We start from the raw sequence: 22675 nt of genomic DNA on the forward strand, positions 1-22675 counted from the left end.
TTTATTTGTCAGATAATGCGTTTTGTTTTTTTTTTTAATCTATTTAACATTTTTTCTTGGAGAAGTTGAATGGTCTTTCCACAGCTTTTTTTTTTTTCCAGAAGCATTTTCTTTCTTCATGTACTAAGGTATGTGTACTCAGATGCTCAGTTGTACCTGACTCTTTGTGACCCCATGGACTGTAGCCCGCCAGGCTCCTCTGTCCATGGGGATTCTCCAGGCAAGAATAGTGGAGTGGGTTGCCATTTCCTTCTCCTGGGGCTCTTCCTGACTTACAGATCGAAACTGTGTCTCCAGTCTCCTGCATTGGCAGGCAGATTCTTTTCCTCTAGCACCACTTGGGAAGCGCTATATAGGAAGGTATATGAAGGTGTTTTTATTGATATGTATAATCAGTACATATCACTCTAAGTGCTAGTGTGATAATCATGCTCCCCTGTAACTTGAGTATGAAACAGAGAATAAATGATTCCCCATAGTCACCTGACTTCTCTTTCACTTTTCTACTTTACCCTCATGATTTAATGAGCACCTATTATGTATTGTGTTAAATTTTAGTGAGAAAGAATGGCTAGCCATAGTTAACTTTCACTGTTGGTTTTTAACAGTAAACCTGAAATTGTGCTGAAAGTTAGAAATGAGCTTGAATATCTCTGTGTACCTCAGCTCACTTCAATATTTGAACCTTGGCTTTCAGCCAGATAGTGTTGCTAGCAGGGAGAGATAATCCAGGCAGAAGAACTTGCTTTAGGAAAAAAAATTTTCATGATCTCAAGTAAAGTAAGCCATGTCTGATGAAAATGGGAGATATACGAGTCTAAGGCCGATTCTAACATAAGGAAACTAGAATCTATATATCAGCATGAACATTGGCCCCTTCAACGTTTCCCTCAGGAGGCTGTGCATGGTCTCTGAAAATTCTTTGGAAATCTGGAATTATTTGTGAAACATTCATTTTAAATAGCTTCAGTGGTGTCAAATCTTTGAGGTTCTTTGTTTTTGAGAAGTGAAATGATACAGCCAATCAGTTTGAGACTAGATCTGAAGGGGTAGCAACTGATTTTTGTTTCAACGTGTATTTATAAATTGAGACTAAAATAATGACATTGGTTTTCCCATGAGATCTGAAAATTAGTGCATGAACTCATGCAGTGGTTTTCTAATAGTGCTGCTTCCACACTTGGGCACCTTCTCTGCACAACTCCAAGGGCATTGTGCTATAGGAGTGATATGAGTCCCTTCAGTTGTGTTTGGCTCTGTGCGACCTTATGGACCATAGCCCGCCAGGCTCCTCTGTCCATGGGATTCTCCAGGCAAGAATACTGGAGTGGGTTGCTATGCCCTCCAGGGGATCTTTTCAACCCAGGAATCAAACCTGCATCTCTTACGACTCCTGCATTGGCAGGCGGGTTCTTTTCCACTATAGCCACCTGGAAAGTACCCTAGGGATGACAGTTACATAAGAATAGCAGGAAGCCTGGAGTTGCAGAAGGAGTGATCCTGCTCTCTACAGCCCGGTCTCCACATAGCAAAGGGAAATCAGCTGGATGATGGAATTCTTCATGCTAACTGTATGCCTTTTGTATATTTGAAATTATTTTAAAATTTAGAAATGTAAATGAGCTCAAAGTGACTGTCTTATTAAAACTCTATTTGCTTCCCATTGCACTTGGGAAAAAGTGACTCATGCTCATGACTATGTTTTACAAGGCCCCACGTAATCAGGGCCTTTTCTTTATGTCTAATCTCATTTCTAATCTCTTCTCACCATGCCCCGGCCTTATCCTCCCAAAATACCTCATTTACGTCACTGCCTCAGAGCCTTTGCATTAGCTATTTCTTCTGCCTGCAATATTCTCTTCCAAATCTTGATGTGGTTCATGGTTGAATTCTCATCATTCAAGTTCTCAGAGAAAATATCTTTCAGAGACCTCTGACCATCTGTGGTGAATTTATACGGGGCCAATATAGCTAAGCTGCTCATAGGTTCCTCTGAATTACGTCTGCATAATTCCAGAATAGTGTGGGTCAAAGAGATGTTTGGCATGAGACTTAGAGGACTAAGGGAAAGTAACCAGATCCAGATTCTTTTGATAATTGAAAGGTGCAAGCAAGGCATGCACTGTTGTTGCCCACCTGGTTTTTTGCTTATGTGCTGGTTCACCTTCTTGGTTTGAGGACCAACAGGCAGGCCCACAGAACACCAGCTCCAGGTGGGTCACCTCCTTCAGCTTCTTTAACTCCTGGGCCAGATGTGTGTATTGTTCTGTGACAAAGGGTGCTGGGTTCTGCAGGACAACCCCGTCATCGAGGTTGGAGACTTGAAGGCAATGAGACTGGCCTGGGTTCCGGTGCACCCTCATGAGTTCCACTCACTTCTTGTGGGTCTCCTCATCCTGGCAGGTCCCAGTGCATCCTTGCTTTCCCCACTTCACATCCATCTTCCCTTCTCAATTCAGTTCAGTCGCTCAGTTGTGTCCGACTTTTTGTGACCCCATGTACTGCAGCATACCAGGCTTCCCTTTCCTTTACTATCTCCCAGAGTTTGCTCAAACTCATGTCTATTGAGTCAGTGATGCCATCCAAACATCTCATCCTCTGTCGTCCCCTTCCCCTCCCACCTTCAATCTTTCCAAGCATCAGGGTCTTTTCAAATGAGTCAGTTCTTCGCATCAGGTTGCCAAAGTATTGGAGTTTCAGTTTCAGCATCAGTCCTTCCAGTGAATATTCTGGACTGATTTCCTTTAGAATGGACTGATTGGATCTCCTTGCAGTCCAAGGGACTCTGAAGAGTCTTCTCCAACACCACAGTTCAAAAGCATCAATTCTTCTCCGCTGAGCTTTCTTTATAGTCCAACTCTCACATCCGTACATGACTACTGGAAAAACCACAGCCTCGACTAGACGGACATTTGTTGGCAGACTAATGTCTCTACTTTTTAATAGGCTGTCTAGGTTGGTCATAACTTTTCTTCCAAGGAGTAAGTATCTTTTAATTTCATGGCTTCAGTCACCATCTGCAGTGATTTTGAAGCCCCCCAAAATAAAGTCTCTCACTGTTTCCACTGTTTCCCCATCTATTTGCCATGAAGTGATGGGACCAGGTGCCATGATCTTCGTTTTCTGAATGTTGGGTTTTAAGCCAACTTTTTCACTCTCTTCTTTCACTTTCATTAAGAGGCTCCTTAGTTCTTTGTCGCTTTCGGGCCATAAAGGTGGTGTCATCTGCATATTTGAGGTTATTGATATTTCTCCCAGCAATCTGCATTCCAGCTTGTGCTTCATCCAGCCCAGCGTTTCTCATGATGTACTCTGCATATAAGTTAAATAAGCAGGGTGACAATATACAGCCTTGACATACTCCTTTTCCTATTTGGAACCAGTCTGTTGTTCTATGTCCAGTTCTAACTTGCTTCCTGACCTGCATACAGATTTCTCAAGAAGCCAGTCAGGTGGTCTAGTATTCCCATCTCTTCCAGAATTTTTCACAGTTTATTGTGATCCACACAGTCAAAGGCTTTGGCATAGTCAATAAAGCAGAAATAGATGTTTTTCTGGAACTTTCTTGCCTTTTCCATGATCCAGTGGATGTTGGCAATTTGATCTCTGGTTCCTCTACCTTTTCTAAAACCAGTTTGAACATCTGAAAGTTCACAGTTCACATACTGTTGAAGCCTGGCTTGGGGAATTTTGAGCATTACTTTACTAGCATGTGAGATGAGTGCAATTGTGCGGTAGTTTGAGCGTTCTTTGGCATTGCCTTTCTTTGGGATTGGGATGGCCTCCTATAAGAAAATCCCTATAATAAATACCTTATTTTGTATATTAAAAATGGAATGTGTGTGTTGGGGGGGGATGTCCTAGTGGTATTCGTTTTGTGACTAGACCCTACAGATACACCATCCTATTTAATGCTGTTCCCCATCCTAATATCTATTACATTATTTTCTTTTTATAGTACTGCTTTCTCTTTGCCATCGCCTCTCTCCTCAATTAGATTGTAAATTCTGAGGGAGTTTGGCCCATTGTATTGTTTATTGCTGTATCCCTAGGACCTAGAACATTCTTTGATTGGTGTACTCTAGATGCTCAAAAATACTTTTGAATCAATGGATAAAAGAAATTCTGAAAAAGTTTTAAACATATATTTAGCAATTGTGCTATTCTTTGAAAGTGAAAGTAAAAGCCCCTCAGTTGTGTCCAACTCTGTGACCCCATGGACTATACAGTCTATGGGCTTCTTTAGGCCAGAATACTGGAGTGGGTAGCCTATCCCTTTTCCAGCAGATCTTCCTGACCCAGGAATCGAACCAGGGTCTTCTGCATTGCAGGCAGATTCTTTACCAGCTGAGCTACCAGGGAAGCCAACATGCTATTCTTTAATAAGTTACTAAAATATGGAACTGAGAATGTGTAAAAATCTTGAGTAGTCAAGTAGTCATTAATAAAGTCTAATCTCTAAAATTCATCAATTGTAAAAGGATTTTTCAAGTTATCAGAAAACCAGTTTCTCCCTCTTTTAAATAGAGAGACCATGTGACCCGCATCTTAGTCCACCACAACTAAAAGCATCGATTTAAAAGATGTTTAAGTTAACTAGGGGAAGGAATGTTGACAGTAGTCTGAAGCATCTGGGAGAAGACAGAAAAAGTATAAATGACCCTAACACTCAAATTCCAGCAGCCTGGGGTCATTTAGTGTGGGTGAAAACAGCCCTGCATGCCTTGATAGACACTTAGAGCTTTGTTGTTCAATATAGCTCATGACAGGAATTCCCTGGTGGTCCAGTGGTTAGGACTCTGTGTTGTCACTGCCAAGGGCCTTCTCTTGATCCCTGGTCAAGGAGCTAAGATGCCACGAGTTGTGCAGCCTGGCCTATATATAAATATATATATATACATACACACATATATCATGGTAATAATCCTTAATATTCAAAGATTAAATAATGTTCAGTATTCTCATAGAAATGTTCAAGTACACTGTTAATGTTTTATCCTTGTTAAATTGGTAATACATGTACACTTATTGTACAAAAATTAAAAGTTTGAAAAGAGTAAAAAATTAAGAAATTAAGTCCCTATGGCCACTTATTTCCCTCCCCTGGATTCAGCCTCTACTACCAGTTTCTTGTGTATTTTTCTAGAGATGGCCCCATGTATATGTAAACATATGTGAAACGTAAATTGGAGCATCCCATACAGATTGTTACGCACATTCAGCAGTTTGTTTTGTATCCCTACTTACTGCATCACCCCATCTTTTCACTGGTTGCTTAGAATTTCATTATATGAATGAATCTTTTTTAAATTAGTGATTCAATTAGTGATTTTGAATTAAATGAATTTTTAAAAATAATCCTCCGTTACTGGAATCTGTTGGTTTCAAGCCTTTTGCTATTACAGGTAGCCCCCTAAACTTTTGGAATAAAAAATTTGCCTGGCACTCTTCCCCTATTCCCAGACCCTCCCTGCCCTCCCTGTCTCACTTTCCAGGATCTAAATCATTGAAATTTCCAGAGTGATAGAAGTGTTTTTGTTATTCATGGTGGAAACTGATATTTTGTGCTAATGAGATGACTCAGTATGAGGGTTGACCACACCAGAAAGGCCAAACATGTGATTAGAGGGCTGGGGCTTTGAGTCACGAAAACTTCAGCCTGATCTCCAAGGAGGGAAGAGGCAATGAGGATTAAGTTCAGCCTTGTGGCCAGTGAGCCATTCTATCATGCCCATGTAGTGAAATCCCAACAAAAACTTTGCACACTGAAGTTCAGATGAGCTTATAGATTTTTTAAAATACAGGTAGAATTAAAAGCATTTGATTAATGGTCACTGTGTTCTACCTGGGTCATAGGTAGAAAAGCCTTACCTTTTGGAGATTATGTTTAAACCCCCATATTTTCCTCTAGCAGTCTTATTTTTTTATGTTTAAAGTTTTGATCCACTTGAAATTAATTTTGCTGTGAAATATGAACTAGGGATACAACTTAGTTTTTTTCAGATGGTTGCCCACTTATTACAACATCATTTATTGTGTAATCCACCTTTTATTTATTGATTTGTAGCTAGTCTATTTTGAAACTTTTAGGCCTTTCAGTAAACTCTATTCATGGTCTAATACCACACTGTTTTAATTATTGTAGCTTTAAAATATGCCTTACTGTCTGGTTGGGATAATTTCTTGCTAGTACACTTGTTTTTCATCATTTTTTATTATTCTTGCCATTTTTTCCATATGAGCTTTAGAATCAATTTTTTTTCTGATTTTTTTCAAAAGAAAAACAAATCTGCTTTCAGTTTTTAGTGGAGTGAATTAAATTTCCATATTAATTTAGGGAGATTTGACTTACTTAACATGTTGGATGTTGATTTCACAGATGGTAGCTCGTCCTTGTGGCTCCTTAGCCAAGCATGTCATCAACTCTCTGAATTGTGGTTGCTTCCATAGTGATCCAAGAAACTGGTATGAAATACCTTTCTATTTCTTTCTAATGTGAGCATTATTTGTCATCACTTTTTAAAGCCTTTTTTATATAGAACTTGAACGTTCCTTGATAATCCCTAGATATTTTAATGTTTTCTTTCACTTTATGTTGCATATGACTGTTGTTTTATATGTGAAGACTGTTGGTTTCTATATTTTAATTTTGCTCCAATCACCCAACTGAAATCTCCTAACAGTTGTAATAACTTTTTAGTTGGCTCTCTGGTACTTTCTAGATAAACAATCATGATATCTGCAAAGAATGATCATTTAAATTCTCTTTTCCCTTTGTACCCCTCATTTTCACTCCTTATTACTAGTATCTCCAGAACAAGAATAATTAGTTTTGGTAATGTGGTGTTACTGTTCCTACATGCCACATTAGGTGGTTCCAAGAGACTTTGAAAAATTAAATATGTATACTGTAATGCCTAGAATAACAACTAAGAAAAAAACCAAGTTATATATTTTGTCAAAATGCATAGGAAAATTGAAGTAAAATAATAAAAAATGTTCCAAAAAAAAGAGAGGAAAGAGGAAACAAAGAAATTAAAGACAGAGAAAAAGAGAAAAGCAGAAAACAACAAAATGATAGACCTAAATACAGACACATCAATAATTACATTAAATGTAAATGTTTAGAATACACCAATTAAAAGAGAATAGGCTTTTTAAAAATGTCCCAACTATATGCTATCTGTAAGAAATACTTCAAGTATGATACAGGTGTGTGTGTGTGCATGCTCAGTCACTTCAGTCATGTCCGACTCTTTGCAACCCCATGGATGTCACCCACCAGTCTCCTCTCTCCATGAACTTTTTCAGGCAAGAATACTGGAGTGGGTTGCCATGCCCAATAATGGGAAAGATATATACATGCAAACAACAATCAACTGAAGATTGTTACTACTGTTGTTGTTTAGTCACTGAGTTGTGTCTGATTCTTTGTGATTCCATGGACTACAGCATGTCAAGCTCCCCTGAGCGTGGAGTTTTCTAGGCAAGAATACTGGAGTGGGTTGCCATGCACAATAATAGAAAAGTTACACACGTGCAAGCAGCAATCAATTGAAAACTGGAATTACTATTGTTGTTGTTGTTCAGTCGCTAAGTTGTCTCTTTGCGACCCTGTAGACTGTATTGGACTTCCCTGGTGTCCCAGACGGTAAAGCGTCTGCCTACAATGCGGGAGACCCGGCTTCAATCCCTGTGTCGGGAAGATCTCCTGGAGAAGGAAAGGGCAACCCATTCCAGTATTCTTGCCTGGAAAATCCCATGGACGGAGGAGCCTGGTAGGCTACAGTCCATGGGGTCACAAAGAGTCAGGCACGACTAAGCGACTTCATTTCAGACTGAATGCAGCTTGTCTGGCTCCCCTGTCCTCCACTATCTTCCCAAGTTTGCTCAAATTCATTCAAGTCCATTGAATTACTATATTAGGATCAAAGTAGACTTCAGAGTAATGAAAATTGCCAGGGATAAAGAAAGGATGAAAAAATAAAAGGGTCAATTCACTAAGACAACATTGCAGTCTTAAGTGTATATATCAAACAATAGATCTTCAAAATACATATTTCAAAAACTGGCAGAACTGAAAGGAGAAATAGTCAAAGCTCAATTTGGAGACTTCAACACTCTTCTCTCAGTGATCAACAGAACTAGTAAAAAAAAAAATAATCAGCTAGAATATAGAAATGAACACCACCACCAATCAAGCAGATCTAGTTGATATTTATAGATCACTCAACCCAACAGCAGAAAAATATACATTCTTTTCAGGTGCACATGGACCATTCATTAAGATAGACTATATCCTGGTTCATAAACCATAACAAATCTAAAAGAATTGAATTTATACAAAATATACTCTCTGATCATAATCAGGAACAGACAGATAACTGGAAAATCTACAAACACTTGAAAACTAAATACTTTTTAAATGAACCATGGCTTACCAAATATATTTTGAATTGACAGAAAATGAAAATACAGCATATGAAAATTTGCGGGAAGAAGCAAGTGTGTTTCTTAGAAGAAAGTTTATAAAAGCTTGTGCATAAAAGAAGAAAAGTCCCAAATTAATAACTTCCGCTTCCAACTGAAGAAAATAAAAAAGAAGTGAAAAATAACCCCTCTTTTTGACCCTATGGACTGTAGCCCGCCAGGCTCCTCTATCTAAGGGATTCTCCAGGCAAGAATACTGGAGTGAGCTGCCATGCCCTCCTCCAGGGGATCTTCCTGACCCAGGGATCTAATTCATGGTCTCCTAGGTCTCCTGCATTGGCAGGCGGGTTCTTTACCCCTAGCGCCACCTGGGAATCCCATTTAGCCATTTGGGAAATATAAAGGGCACAGTGATAAAAGAATCTGCCTGCCAATGCAGGAGACGTGAGTTTGATCCCTGAGTCCGGAAGATCCCCTGTCCATGGGCATGGACAGAGGAGCCTGGAAGGCTGCAGCCCATGGGGTAACAAAGAGTCGGACACAGCTGTGCATGAGCATGCACACCAGATATGCAAATTGAAATTGTGGTGAGAAATACCACTAGATACCTATTAGAATGCTAAAATAAAAATAATGAAAATAACAAGTCCTACCAGGGATGTGGAGTGTCTGTTACTCTCATATATTGCTGATGGAATTGCAAAATGGTACAGCCGTTCTATTGCAGTTGCTTATAATGTTGAATAAATTACTGTATCACACAGCAATCCTACCTCTGAGTATTAACCCTAGAGAAGGGAAAACATACTTGGATAAAAATCTGCACACAGACTTCCCTGGGAGTCCAGTGGTTAAAACTCCACCCTTCCACTGCAGGGAGCACAGGTTCTATCCCTGGTGAGGGAGCTAAGATCCCACATGCTATATAGCACAGCCACAAACAAACAAAAAGTCTGTACACAAATGTTGGCAGTAGCTCTATTCACAGTCACAAAAAACTGGAAACAACCCACATGCCCTGGATTTACAAAGTAGGATATATCCATGCAAAGGAATACTGTTGGTAATAAAAAACAAGCTGTTGATTCACACAACTTGGATGAGTCACAAAAGCATTCCAGTCTTAAAAGGTTATATACTATATGATCCCATTTAGATGGCATTTTCAAATAGGGATTCCCTAGTGGCTCAGTTGGCCAAGAATCTGCTTGTAGTCACGGAGAAAAGATCAGTGGTTGCCAGGAGTTACAGGTGGGAGAAGGGTATGACTGTGAAGGGGTAACACGACGGAGTTAATTTGGACGTGATGGAACCTTTCTGTATCCCAGTTGTGGTTGTGGCTACATCAGTCTGTACACATGTTAAGATTCAAAGAGCTGCACACTGAAAAGGTCAATTTTACTGGGTCATAATTTAGAGACAAAAATAAATTTTACAAAGTGGATGTTGGATGTTGTCTAATGCCTTTCAGCATTTAAGAATATGATATGATTTTCTCTTTTGTTCTATTAAATAGTGAGTAGTAGTAACAGATTTCCTGAAGAAGAACCGTCATTCAGTACATTTTTTAAAGTTTTACTATCCCAAACCAATGAGATTTTTAAAACTGGGATAATTAACAGGGTATAAACTTGAGCAGTTTGAAGAATGAAAATATTCAGATTCTCTTATTCTTTGAGGATGTCTTAGAAAGACAAGACTCATATGTGTTTGTTCTGAAAAGTGCATTTAAAATCAGTTGATTTATTTTGATTTTTTGCTTTATGCATCACTTATATTTCAGGGGTTTTGCCACTAGATGCTTTATAGAGCTGGTTAGTTGTAAAAGATGCCAAAATCTGTCATATTTAGAAAGTATTATTATCTACTAGAAAGAGCAGAGACTTTTTGACAAGACAGTCTGATTTCAAATCTTGGCTCTGCCAGTTTTCAATCATTTTCTTGTATGTAATTTTGTTTTGGAATGAACAGTGATTCCTTTAGTGTGGCAAAGGGGTCATACTGAACAAAGTGAGGAGTGTTCAGATGTGAGAGATGGGTTCTGATGTTACTGACTCATGGGACTGGTGTAAAGATTACGTATTGTGCTCGAACGGTGCATTGTTCTTTATTTATAGGCTTGAAGGTTGTGTGCAAAACTTTCAGTGAACCAGAGGTTCTTCCTAATCTATTCACTCACAAAGATAATATTTAAATGTCCATGAGATGAAAGTGTGTGTTTTAAATAATGGTACATATGTGGTTAGAACAGAAAGTAGGTGTGATTGGAATATATTCAAGATTCTATCTAATTCACACACGACTACATTCCAACATACACCCACACAAAATAAACTTTTAAATCTCTTGCCTAGCCTGTGAGCCTTAAAGATCTTTCAGAAGATTAGCTTTTAAGACTTACCCAGAAGTTAAAGCATTTGTGAAAGATTTGGTGGTGGAGGGGGGTAGGCAGAGAGGTGTTGAAGTGCAAAGTGGTTTATTCTCAGATATACCAATTTCTGTGACCAAAGTTCCTTATCAATTTAGTAAATTATAGTATTCTTTTGTTCCTTTTGTGAAGACATCAGGTTCTGTAGAAGTAAATGACATTCCATAGTTTGTAAAAGTTTACTATTTCCAAACTAACAATCTTGTTAAACCCCTGTAAATTCTATCTTTGTTCCCAAATGCATAGAGAGTGGTTCATACTTCATTTAAGAATTCAGGATGGAAGGCCTTCTAGATGTAGTAGAGTTAGGTTTTACGAACAGTATCAAAAGTCACGAATTACGGCTGCTATGTAGATTTCAAGGTCATAGGTATCTCACCTTTTAAAATATGAATTCCTTTCCAGAGAGCAACATTTCACTGCCTGCCCTTCAGCTTCCAAGATCCTGTCTCTCTCACTTTATCCAGTAGGACCCCTTCCTTGTGCTGAAAGAATCCCTTTGCTCTGAACCAGATGTTTTCCCCCAGGGCTCGGCTTTAAGTCGGTAAGGCAATATTTCCTGCCCTTTGTCTTCTCATTTCTTGTGCTTCTACTCTTTATCATAATGTTGTTTTGGTGTTTCTAGTTCTTGATGATACACCACTGTCAGCCCAAGCGCACGCTATGAGTTTCAACAGCTGTGACATGTCTAAACTGCATTATCTTGAAAGTGTTGGCACCAGTGAAAAATAGAAAGGAGCCAAATTAATAAAACAAAACATTTCAAAGGGTTCCTATGGATACACCCTGAAACCGGGAAGTACCCATTGGGCTGAGTTGACTCATTCCTCCTGTAATCGCCTCTCCTAGCCTTGCTGCATCATTTATGTCCACACCGTATAATGCATGCTTGAGGAAAGTCGGAGCATCTGATGATTGCAATCACATCACCAAAGGTGTGCCTCTTTGCCTATAAAATCCATTCTTAAATGGGTTATTGTGTTTGAAGTGATTGATTACAGTCTTTAGAGATAAAATATGAATACTGTACAAGGGGTGTGGAAACCAAGGTACAAAAATGGTATGCTTTATGTAAAGGAGTAATCAGAAAATAATGAGTATGCATTCTAATGAAGGTAAAGTCACCGCAGCAGATTGAAAAGACTTCCTTTTATTGCGAGTAGAACCTGTGCAGAGCCCGGCTCAGGCAGTAATAACGCGGTGTTACGTTCCTTTATATCTGATTTTATGAGACCTTTAAGTGTCGGTGCTACTCTCCTCTTTATGTATTCGTATTTTAGTTTTAATATATTTGCTTAGAGTTTGATTTTTTTTAATGAGTTGAAGCTTCAGGGTATAAATGTGAACGCCTCTGAGTTATGAGTGGCAGGAGAGGAGTCAGGAAAGGAAGAATATAGTCTGAAGTAAAGATCAGTTTATTTTTCATTTAAAAAGGAAATGCTTTTTATCTCCATATGTGTAGTGACTTTTTTTTTTTCTGAGTGATTTACCTATACCTGACCTTTTCTATTTAGTTCTTCATCATTCCCTTTATACTTTCTAAGAGCTTTGCCTATAATGCATATTGAAAATTTTTCCTTGTTTGTGATTTGCTTTTCCATTTAGTTTGTGATTTTTTTGGCATTTGAAAATGTAGTTTTCACATAGTTAAATATGTGAATATTTCCCTTTGATGTTTCTACCTTTAGTGTTCTTTAGTACCCTAAAGATTATATATACAGTTATTTTTTTATTCACTAATTCCATGGTTTGTTTTGTTTCGTTGCAATCAATTTCTTATCTACTTGGAATTTATCTTGATGTAAAACAATACTTCTCATCCGGGGCTGTGCATTAGAATTACGTGAGAAAAACATTTGTGTGTCTAGCTAGATGCCGTCCAGACTAATTCATTTAGACTTTCTGAGGGTGGGGTCTGGCCATTGTATTTTTCTTAGAATTTCTGCAAGTGATTTGTAATTTATAACCAGGGTCAAGAAACACTGTTTAAAGAATCAGGTATGGATGCAACGTTTTGTTTTCCATATTGTTTCAATACACATTACAAAGATGTTTTTGAAGACTATTTGCGAATATGAAAATGGTGATGATAAAATGTGCGTAAGTGAAAAAAATTGACATAAACTTTATACATGTGTGTCGAATATACCAGTACCCCCTTATTCCAACTTTACGCTAATGTATATAACATTATACAAAAAACTGAGAAAATACATTTAAATCTTTAAATACATCTAAATCAGAGATTTAAATCTCTGATGATTGTCTCAGAGTGGTGGAATTCAAATGTTCTTATTATTCTTTTCTGCATTTTCCAAATTCTCTACAAGGAGAATTATCATAAGAAAAATCAGTTGCAGAAGGACTTTACTTTTTTAAAAGATTAATTTCTAGTCGTTCTTTTTAAACAGTACATCGAAGAGTATGGGAGATGTTTTGGCTGTGACAGTTTACATTAGATTAGATCTGTGGCTTGTGAGATAAGGACATTGCACTTGCATACCTAGGTTTTACTGTTTGCTGCTTTTATTTTATAAACAAAAACATGTTTATTTTATAGACATATACTGATTTAAATTATAACCGATTTTAAGTTTATGAAATGTTTGCTTTTTAGCATTAATTTATCTCTGAGAATAAAACACAATTTTGGAAAGACTGATAAAAATAATCTGTAGAGTTCAGCATCTGATTTCTTTGGCCAGTAAGGAAATCACAGTGGCCAGTATGGTTTTATCTTAGCTTGTGTTAGCACATTTCCTCATTCTACAGAAGAGATTCAATTTAACTAAGATCTTGCATTCATGTAGGACTTCTGTAGACATTAGAAACTAAGAACTTTAGACCATATTCAGAATATTTAGAATATTCATCATTTAGATGAATTCATCATTTAGAATATTCATCATTTAGAATATTCAACATTTAGAATATTCATCCATTCTCCTGATGACAAAAACAATATCTTTAAAATTGAAGTGTAGTTGATTTGCAATATTGTGTTAGCTGCAAGTATACAGCAAAGTGATTCAGCTTTTCAGAATCTTTTCCATTATAGGTTATGTCAAGGTATGGAATAGAGTTCCCTGTGCTATACAGAGGTCCTTGTTTATGTTGACAATTGAGAAGACTGTTTGAAGGCCATTTATTTCACTGGAGCCTTACAAAAGTTCTTGAATTCGGTTGGTGGGATTTGATGGTGTGTAATTGAATCTAGGGTTTCATTGCTTTTAAGATTTACCATTAATTTTACCAAGAAGCAAATTATAACAAAATGTTTTCCAATCACATTGACTATTAAATACATTCAATTTCAGGATCTTAAAATCTGAAACACATATGCATCTTAGAATCAAAACACAAGCATTTTTCTCTTTAAATGAGAATACAGGAAGATGAGGAGACTTTCTTTTCCAATAAATCCAGGATTTAAACTTTAACATTTCTATGTTCTATACCATACATACAATTAATCTGTAGATGTTATAACAGATTAGTGAACAAAGGATGTGTATGATCATTTTTTGAGGAGATGTATTCAGTCCAAGTGATAACAGTATTATTGTGGGAGGTCAACCTAAGAAGGATCAGAAGCCACGTCTTCCTGCCAATCCAAGGGACACTGGATTTCTGCCATATGAAGTGTGATATCTTATGGCTAGTGAGAGTTCTTCTACACAAGTTTTCTAATTAGCTAAATGACTCAGGCCCTACTTTGCTATAGCTTTGGCATCTTCCCTAAGTGCTAGAGGGAAATGAGGGGATGTATAAGTATTTAACTAGTTAGATCTGAGCAGAGTAGCAATTACATGACTCAGTCAAATTTTAGTTATAGTTTTGAAAAGGAATCTTAAAGATTCTCCTAAAACAGTCCCCTCATTTTGAAGAAAGGAATCTAGAGGCTCTGGACAGAGGCGAGGGGGTGTAAATAATTTGCTCAAAATCACATGGTCACATAGAGGCAGACCCAAGCCTGGAATCCAGGCCCCAGGCTCCCAGTCTTATACGCCCTTTCCACTGTTACACATTCCCCATATTCAAGGATATGAAGATGGTGTGTTTTAAGTAATTTTAAGCACACTGAATTTATAAACTATGTGCTGATTTTGGCATATTTGTTTTGTAAGTGTTTGCTTCATCTGCTTTGGGAAAATCCAAAAAGGAAACTGGCAGTGATGACTTATTTATCACTCACAGAGTTCAAGGCAGGGCCAAGTACTTTTTCTAATATAATCCTCTCAACAACCTTGAGAGGGAATGAGTTCAAACAGATAAAGTAATTTACCCAAAGTTACACTGTTAAGTGACAGAACTGAGAGTGTATCAGGCTCTAAAGAGTATTAACTGCTACACTCAACTCCTTTCTTTTGATAAAGTCAAACTTCAAGTGAAGTATTTTATACTGCACAGAAGGTGGACACCCTGAGCCTCTCATATTTGCAGAGGATACTTTGACAGACTTGCCAGAACATTCATAGCCCCAGCTGGGAGAGGAGTAGGAAAGGCAGCTTCTGTTGGGAGAAAACTTTCACTGATGCTGTTGTGTTACATTTTCGGGGACGGGAAAGAAAAGGCCTTCAGATCTCCCAGATCAATCAAACTGATAAGCTGATTTTTTGTTGGTAGCATAGCATCTTTCTCATCAACCAGATTATCACTCATTTTTATTAAATAATATGGATTTGCTGAAGTGTATTAAAGAAAATAAAAATCTTTATATTTTTATTATAAGTTGTAAATTTGCTTATCCCATTATTAAGTGTAATTTTTAAGCATTTTTTATCCCTTTGCAAATATATGCCATAAAAAAGTATTAAGCATGACCTCAAAAATAGTTGTGTCCTTGGTAAGAGCTGTAAAATGCTTTCTTCAGGAATAGTAGTAGCATTAACACATTGCTCTCTCATCACAACTTTTTCTTTAAAAATTTTTTTAATGAAATTCTAAAATTTGAGTCCAAGTTTGTTCTCTTCACGCACATTCCTGAATGATTTTTTTTTCTTGGTTTATTGAGATATAATTGACATGTAGTACTGTATAAGCTTAAGGCGTACAGCATAATAATTTGACTTACATATACTGTGAAATGATTATCATTACCATAATAAGTTTAATTAACCTCCATAGATACAAAAGAAAAAAGCAAGATGGCAAATGAAAAAAATCATTTTTTGCTAATGAAAACAGCAAAATGTTGAAGAGAGCTCTTAGGAGGTACTCTCTTTAACAGTTTTCAAATATAGCATAGAGCAGTGTTAACAGTGGTCATCATGTTGTATGTTATGTCTTCAGTACTTACCTATCTTAAAACTGCAGGTTTGTATCTTTTGACATCCAATTCCCTGTCTCTCCATCCTCTACCTCTGATAACCACAAATCTGATCTCTTTTTCTGTGACTTTGGTTTTATTGTCATGTTATTGTTTTAGATTTCACATATAAATAAAATCATACAGTGTTGGTCTTTCTCTGATTTATTTCACTTAGCATAATGCCCTCAAGGTCAATCCTTGTTTTCTGCAAATAGCAAGATTTCCTTCTTTTTTATAGCTGAATAATATATATATAGGTAGATAGATAGATGTAGAGATATATATAGATATATATATATAATCACCATTCATCTATTGATGAACACTTAGGCTGTCTCCATGTCTTGGCTGTTATAAATTAAGCTGCTGTGAACATGGAGGCACAGAAATCTCTCCTTGAATGATTTTATGTACACTTGTCAACATAGGGTATAAGACTACTAATCTATTTAAGGGGCTTCCCAGGTGATGGTAGTGGTAAAGAATCCGCCTGCCAATGCAGGAGATGTAAGAGATGCAGATTCGATTCCTGGGTCAGGCAGATCCCCTGGAGGAGGGCATGGAAATCCACTCCGGTATTCTTGCCTAGAGAATCCCATGGACAGAGGAGCTTGGTGGGCTATAATCCATGGAGTTGCAAAGAGTCAGACATGACTGAAGTGACTTAGCTCACAATCTAAACAGACTTGTCAAGACCCTCATGACAAAGAGGGATTGTGTTGGCTATTGTTTTGTTGGCCAAAAGCTGTGTCTTGAAATGTTTTGTTTTAGAAAAATTGACTTTTTCCAAAAGTTACATTTATTAATATTAAACAATATATAATTTTAAAGGTACTGGGAGTTAGCATCCCACATGCCTCATGGCCAAAAAACCAAAACATAAAACAGAAGCAATATTGTAACAAATTTCAATGAAGATTTTAAAAATGGTACACATCAAAAATCTTAAAAAAAAAAAAAAAAAAGGCAGAGGGGACTTCCCTTGTGCTTCAGGGGGCTAAGACTCCACAGTCCCAGTGCAAGGGACCTGGGTTAGATCCCTGGTCAGGAAACTAGATGCCACAACTAAAAAGTTCACCTGCCTCAACTGCTCAACTCAAGATCCCTTGTACTGAAAGGAAAGGCTTCCCAGGTGGTGCTGGTTGTAAAGAACTCGCCTAAAGAATGCAGGAGACTCCAGATACACAGCTTCGGTCCCTAAGCCGGGAAGATCCCCTGGAGAAGGAAATGGCAACCCACTCCAGTATTCTTGCCTGGGAAATCCCATGAACAGAGGAACCTGGTGGGCTATACTCCATGGGGTCATAAAGAGTCGGACACGACTGAGCGTCTGAATACATACATACTGAGACTAGAAAGATCCTGCATGCTGCAACTAAGACCCAGAGCAGCCAAATAAATAAAATAAAAAAAAAATTTTTTAATCACAAACAAAAAGGATGTAGTCAAAATATTCTTGAAAAATAAGAATAAAATTAGACTCACATGACTTGATTTTAAGACCTATATAGTTACAGTAATCAAGATGAGATGGTTTTGGTGTGAAGATACAGATCAATGGAACAGAATATAGAACCCAAAATTGACCCACACTTACATAATCAATGTTTTACATTGATTATTTTGATTTGATTATTTGATTAATACATTTGATTATTACATTGATTATTACAGTGTTTTACAACAATCATGTCAAGGCAATTAAATGAGGAAAGGAAAGTCTTTGCAACAAATGATACCAAAATGACTGGATAGATATATGTAAATAATAATGAACTAATGAAACTTGAACCCCCTACCTCATACCAAACCTCAAAAATTAATTTGAGAGGAATAATAGGTCTAAGATATAAAAACTAAAATTACAAAACTTCTAGAAGAAAACATTGTGACTTTGGGGCAGGAAAAAAATTTCTTAAGACACAAAAAGCACTAAGCATCAGAGAGAGTGACTTCGTCAAAATCAAAACTTTTGCTTTTCAAAAGATATCATGAAAAAATGAGTGGCAAGACATAGATCAGTAGAAAATATTCACAATGCATGCAGCCAAAAAAGGACTTTATCCAGACTAAAGAAGCCTTATAATCAAATAAGAAAAGCACAACCTAATTTGTAAAAATGGGCAAAAATCTTGAACACAAAAAAGATAAATGAATGATTAATAAGCCCATGGAAATATGTCCAACATCATTATCATCAGAGAAATAGTAATGCAAATCAAAGCTGAATACCACTTCACACCCACTAGAATGTCTGAAATTAATAAGGCTGTTTCCAAACAATGAGGCTGTGGAGCAGTTCAAATTCATATACATTAAATTACTATTAGGAGTATAAACTAATACACTCCCTTTGGAACATTTATTGCCAGTTTCTTATATGGTTAAACAAACATACATTGATCCTAGAACCCAGCAATTCCACTCCTAGGTCTTTATCTTGAAGAAAAAATATATGTCCACAAGACATTTGGTTTAAGTAAGAATGTTCAGAATGGCCAAATCCTGGGAACAACCCAAATATCTGTAAATAGGGGAATGAATTAATAAACAGTGCTAGCTTCGTGTAATCAAATATCACGCAGCAATAAAAGAGAATGAACTATGACATATGCAACAACATGAATGAATCACTAAAGCATTATGTTAAACAAAAGAAGCCATACATGAAGGAGTATGCCCAAATTCATACGAAGTTTTAGAGCAGGCAAAGCTAATGTACAGTGATGGAAACATAAACAGTGAGAACTGATTAGAAGGAGACAGAGAACTCTGTGGGGTACTAGACATAGCCTTGGACTTCCCAAGTGGTACAATAGTAAAGAATCCACCTGCCAATGCAGAAGACGCAGCTTCAATCCCTGGGTGGGAAAGATCCCCTGGAGAAGAAAATGGAAACCCACTCCAGTATTCTTGCCTGGACAATCCCATGGACAGAGGAGCCTGGCAGGCTACAGTCCTTGGGGTCAAAAAGAGCTGGACACAGCTTAGCAACTGAGCACCAGACATATCCTTATCTTGATTGGATGTTTGTTACATGGATATGCAGGTTTGTCAAAATTCACCAAATTGTACACTTAAGATCCATGCATTCTAGTCTGTATAAATTTTACCAAGAAGTATTTTTAAAAGATGCCATTGTATTCATAGCTATGAAGGTAGCTAACAAAATTGTTTCTCATAAAATAGGGGCATAGTTAAGTATACACAGGGTATAGAAGAAAAATTCTTATTGGACTGCTACTGAATATTACTAAGCAATGGAGTATATTTTACTCTGCAAAACCTATATGTACTAAATAGAAACATCACACGGAAGAGCTGGAAATGTGTTATTTGTTACTGAAACAGGTTTGATTGAATTGTAGTATTTTGAGAGGACTATGGATATATTGGGGCTTCCCAAGTGGCTCAGTGGTTACGAATGTGCCTGCCAGTGTAGGAGACATAGGAAATGCAGGTTTAATCCCTGGATTGGGAAGATCCCCTGAAATAGGAAATGGCAACCCACTCCAGTATTCTTGCCTGGAGAATTCCATGATCAGAGGAGCCTGGTGGGACAGTTCCTTGGGGTTAAGAGTCAGACACAAACTAAGTGACTGAGCAGCAGCATGTATGTATTGAAGAGGATAGAAGACAAAGCAAGGTGAAATAGATTCTTTGAGAAAATGTGAAATGAGTGAGAGTTACAGGATTCAAAAAATGGCAGAAAGGGATCTTTAAAAAGCAAACAAAAATGTGAATAAAGGAGCAAGTGGAAGAAATACCTCTTTTTATTTCACAGCTGACATTATATGTAATAATTCAAAACTATCATAAGAGCAATTTAGTTTAGACTTTTAGAAAGAAATTCGTGATTGAACAAGCTCACACCAGCCAAAGGTCAGACACTGGAGCCTTGAAAGTTCAGTGTTGGTGCTGCCTGCAAGCTCATGGAGAACTACCAGCAAGTGGAGAGCCCCTCTTGCCCCTAAACTGGAGAACTCAGGACATCTGGGCTCAGTCAAAGGAAACCCCTAAGCCAGTACACATCCTCATTCATTTCAGTTCTCATGAACTATGGAATAAAGGAAGATGTTTGTTAACATTTTTCATTAAGAAGAATCCCCCAACTTTTGATCTTTGGGATTCAGCCAAAACATCAGCTCCTATGATGTCAACTTCCCTATGGGAAGCCTCTCTGGTTCACCCTTCTCCCAGGCTGTATTAGATGTTCCCCCTTTATGCTCATGCTTATGGGTTCTCACCATAGTATACTGTATCGAATTTTCTAGTTCTCCCATTAGCATGAACTTACTGGCCTAAAAACAACATATGTTTATCATGTCAGTTTCCGTGGGTTGGCAGACCAGGTGTGACCTAGCTACGTCCTTTGCCCAGAGTCTTATAAAGCTACAGTTAGAAATCAGCTGGCTTGTCTTCCTTCCTGCAGCCCAAAGTCTTACAAACTCAGGTGGCTGCAGGCAGTCCCTTGCATCTGTAAGACTAACTTGCATCCCCACTCCCTTGCTGGCCAGGGGTCACTCTCGTCTCCTACAGGCCATCTGCACGTGGTCCTCCCACAGGTCCTCTCCCAAAATAGGAACTTCCTTCTTCAGAGCTAGCAGGAGAACCTCTCTGACTTTTAGACCTCTTTTAAAGGGCTCACCTGATTCAATCAAGTCCATTCAGTTTCATCTCTCTTTTTTTTTTTCTTCCATCTCTCTTTTGATGAAGCCAAGGTAAACGAATTAGGGGCTTTAATTACATCTGCAAAATCCCTTCACCTTTGTCATTCAGTGTGACATAGCCCCGGGAGGGCTGTCCTACCATTCTCATAGGTCTCGCTCACAGTGTGGGGGGTTATTGGGGTGTCCTTAAGGCAATGGCACCCCACTCCAGTATTCTTGCCTGGAAAATCGCATGGACAGAGGAGCCTGGTAGGCTGCAGTCCATGGGGCCGCCAAGAGTCGGACACGACTGAGCAACTTCACTTTCACTTTTCACTTTGTTGCACTGGAGAAGGAAATGGCAACCCACTCCAGTGTTCTTGCCTGGAGAATCCCAGGGACGGGGCAGCCTGGTGGGCTGCCGTCTATGGGGTCACACAGAGTCAGACACGACTGAGGTGACTTAGCAGCAGCAGTAGGGTTCTGTCTACCACTGATAATGTGTCATGAGTTGAAATAGAAAATACATGAAGATGGGCAGTTTTTATTGGTGTTAAATATTGAGTTTAATATTGGAGGGGTTGAGTTTGAAATGCCTGTGTTACCTGGGTATAGAATATTGTGTTTGGTGACATTCCCCACAGTGCCTATGTGCTTTGGTAACCATTCCACTCCAGCAAAAATACTACCAAATCATCTTCTGAATAACTGTATCCATTCAGTGGGACAGAGGGCTTCCCTGGTGGCTCAGATGGTAAAGAATCCGCCTGCAATGCAGGAGATGTAGGACTCTGCAGGTTCGACCCCTAGGTTGGGAAGATCCCCTGGAGGACGGCATGGCAACCCACTCCAGTATTCTTGCCTGGAGAATCCCCATGGACAGAGGAGCCTGGTGGGCTACAGTCCCTGGAGTCACAGAGATGGATACGATTGAGCAACTAAGCACAGTATACAGTAATGGGACAGAAGTAGTACTTGCACGAATGATAAGAATACCTTAAAATTTCTTTTGACTGTGTCATTACCACCTTGATGTAAATTTTCAATTTTATATACTTTATGGTTTTGTGCACATGTGTTTGCACACACATATCTTGAAATAACATAAGTTCTTTCCCATGATATATGTGCTTCCAAGCAGTGTGAGATATATTCCTATGAAAGATGGCTACACAAACCACCTGTTTCATGTATTCCATCAACAGTATACATTTATTTTCTAATATTTCCTAGGTTCTCTGGCTTTAGGATAGAAACTAAAACACATTCTCTCTTGAGCTTTGAATTCTAAGAAGAAGCATCCTTATAATGATATGTTATTATGTCCTTCTGCAGAGTGTGATCTCATGCAATAAAATGTAGTTTATGTGATACCTGATATTACACAGTTGATGTCCATGAATATTGTTGTATTTTGTATTTACAGCGTGTGGGTTGGCATTTTATGGGAGAGTCTGCATTACAGCTGCACAGTGGCCCCACAAAGGTTGAAACAGCTGCCAACTGAGAGTAGGCACCGCCCGAGGCCTTTCAGAGCTCCTTTTAACTACAAGCACAACATCAAACAAGATGGCGGATGGCTTCATTAGCAGCCTGTTTGAAAAGCGCTTTCTCACTTTGAGATAAAAATGTTCTGAAGAGTTTGTTTCGGTCTACTAGTGAACATTTCATCCCCAGTGGAGGGAACACACCGGGGAATGCGATGCAAACAACCCTACCATGAACTCACCCACACTTCGTGTTCAAGTGGTGTGGGTATCTGGAGAGGAGCGCTGACTCTTTTCCAACGTGGTTTTCCTGCCGTTTGGTTTGATTCGCCATGTGAAACAACTGAGTTCTCACTTGCAGTCTCCAAGT

General features: G+C 38.2%; 1 long non-coding RNA gene across 1 annotated transcript in view; it reads left to right on the forward strand.

The window, feature by feature from the left end:
- Nucleotides 1-10838: 10838 nt before the first annotated feature.
- Nucleotides 10839-22675, forward strand: part of LOC133258532 (uncharacterized) — a 39076-nt gene continuing 27239 nt past the window's right edge. The window contains exon 1 of the long non-coding RNA XR_009740072.1: nucleotides 10839-11402. This is a non-coding gene — a long non-coding RNA (uncharacterized LOC133258532). The remainder of the gene's footprint in view (nucleotides 11403-22675) is intronic.

The sequence above is a fragment of the Bos javanicus genome, chromosome 12, assembly GCF_032452875.1.
Source record: "Bos javanicus breed banteng chromosome 12, ARS-OSU_banteng_1.0, whole genome shotgun sequence".
Taxonomy (NCBI): Eukaryota; Metazoa; Chordata; class Mammalia; order Artiodactyla; family Bovidae; genus Bos; species Bos javanicus.